At 52.5% G+C, this 2361-nt stretch overlaps 1 pseudogene across 1 annotated transcript; it reads left to right on the forward strand.

Annotated features, from left to right (window-relative positions):
- Positions 1-1562: 1562 nt before the first annotated feature.
- LOC116548321 lies at positions 1563-2357 on the forward strand (annotated as a pseudogene). Its single transcript, XR_004267397.1, has one exon. The product of XR_004267397.1 is annotated as a cathepsin Z pseudogene (transcript).
- Positions 2358-2361: the final 4 nt, after the last annotated feature.

Here is a 2361-nt window from a genome sequence, read left to right on the forward strand (position 1 = left end):
CCAGGAATTGGAGACCAGCCTGGGCAACACAGTGAGACCCCACCCCTGTTAAATTTTTTTCTTTTAAATTAGCTGGACCTGGTGGCACATTCCTGTAGTCGTAGCTACATGGGAGGTTGAAGTGAGAGGATCCCTTGAGACCAGGAATTCAAGCCTGCAGAGAGCTATGATTGTGCCACTGCATTCCAGCCTGGTTGACAGAGACCCTGTCTCAAAAAATAAAATAAAATAAGGCATTCTAATAAACTTAACCAAGACAATCTGAAATCTTTTTTTTTTTTTTGAGACAGAGTTTCGCTCTTGTTACCCAGGCTGGAGTGCAATGGCGCCATCTCAGCTTACCGCAACCTCTGTCTCCTGGGTTCAAGCAATTCTCCAGCCTCAGCCTCCCGAGTAGCTGGGACTACAGGCGTGCACCACCATGTCCAGCTAATTTTTGTATTTTTAGTAGAGACGGGGTTTCACCATTTTGACCAGGATGGTCTCGATCTATTGACTTCGTGATCCACCCGCTTCGGCCTCCCAAAATGCTGGGATTACAAGCGTGAGCAACCGCGCCCGGCCTGAAATCTTTTATGTTCTTTACAATAAGTCATGGTAAATCAAGACCAGCCGGACCAACGTGGAGAAACCCCATCTCTACTAAAAACACAGTTAGTCAGGTATGGTGGCACATACCTGTAATCCCAGCTACTCAGGAGGCTGAGGCAAGAGAATCACTTAAACTCGGGAGGTTGAGGTTTCAGTGAGCTGAGATCGCACCATTGCACTCCAGCCTGGGCAACAAGAGCGAAACTCCATTTCAAAAAAAAAAGAGTGTATCTTTTTTTTTTTTTTTTAAAGATGGGGTTTCACCATAATGGCCAGGCTGGTCTCGAACTCCTGACCTCAGGTGATCCACCCACCTTGGCCTCCCAAAGTGCTGGGCTTGCAGGCGTGAGCCGCCGAGGCTGGCCAAAAGAGTATCTTTTATGGTGAGTGGAATAAACTAAAAGTTCAGAAAAGTTGGCTGGGCATGGTGGCTCATGCCCGTAATCCTAGGACTCTGGTAGGCCGAGGTGGGTGGATCACCTGAGGTCAGGATTTCAAGACCAGCCTGGCCATCATGGTGAAACCGCGTCTTTATCAAAAAAGAAAAAAAATTCAGAAAAGTCAAATAGTAAATATTTAATAAAATAGTAGCTACATCTTAACATTTAAAGTAAAAGATTTTTGGCTGGGTGCAGTGGGTCATGCCTGTAATCCCAGCAATTTGGGAGGCTGCGGTGGGTGGATTACTCAAAGTTGGAATTTCAAGACCAGCTTGGCTAATATGGTGAAACCTCATCTCTACTAAAAATACAAAAAATCAGCCTGGCATCATGGCAGGCTCCTGTAGTCCCAGCTACTCAGGAGGCTGAGGCAGCAGAATTGCTTTAACCTGGGAGGCAGAGGTTGCCATGAGCCAAGATCACACCACTGCAGTACAGCCTGGGTGACAGAGCAAGACTCTGTCTGGAAAATTAAAAAATAATGATAATAGGGCGGGGTCGGCTGGGTGCGGAGCGGGTTCTGGGACCCAGAGCCCGGTCCAGAGCAGGACCCGAGAGCCGGCGGGGCGCAGCCGGACTGGCAGCCGCTGCTGCTGCTCGTGCTGCCTGCGGGCGCTGCGCGGGGCCGCCTCTGCTTCCGCCCGGGCCAGACCTGCCACCGGCCCCTGCGCCGGGACCCGCTGGCTCCGCGGGGGCGCAGCACATACCCCCGGCCTCATGTGTACCTGTCGCCAGCGGATCTGCCCAAGAGCTGGGACTGGCGCAGTGTGGGTGGTGTCAACTATGCCAGCATCACCAGGAACCAGCACATCCCCAGGACTGCGGCTCCTGCTGGGCCCACGCCAGCACCAGCGCCATGGCGGATCAGATCAACATCAAGAGGAAGGGTGCGTGTCCCTCCGCCCTCCTGTCTGTGCAGCACGTCACCGACTGCGGTGACGCTGGCTCCGGTGAAGGGGGCAACGACCTGCCTGTGTGGGAGTACCCCACCGGCACGGCATCCCCGATGAGACCTGAACAACTACCAGGCCAAGGACCAGGAGTGTGACAAGTTTAACCAATGTGGGACATGCAATGAATTCAGAGTGCCATGCCATCCGGAGCTACACCCTCTGGAGAGTGGGAGACTACGGCTCTGTCTCTGGGAGGGAGAAGGTGATGACAGAAATCTACGCAAATGGTCCCATCAGCTGTGGAATAATGGCAACAGAAAGGGTGGCTAACTACTCCGGAGGCGTCTATGCCCAATACCAGGGCACCACCTTCATAAACCATGTCGTTTCCGTGGCTGGGTGGAGTGTCAGCGATGAGACTGAGTACTGGATTGTCC

Source organism: Sapajus apella, unplaced genomic scaffold, assembly GCF_009761245.1.
Source record: "Sapajus apella isolate SASKATOON/1434 unplaced genomic scaffold, GSC_monkey_1.0 scaffold9731, whole genome shotgun sequence".
Lineage (NCBI taxonomy): Eukaryota > Metazoa > Chordata > Mammalia > Primates > Cebidae > Sapajus > Sapajus apella.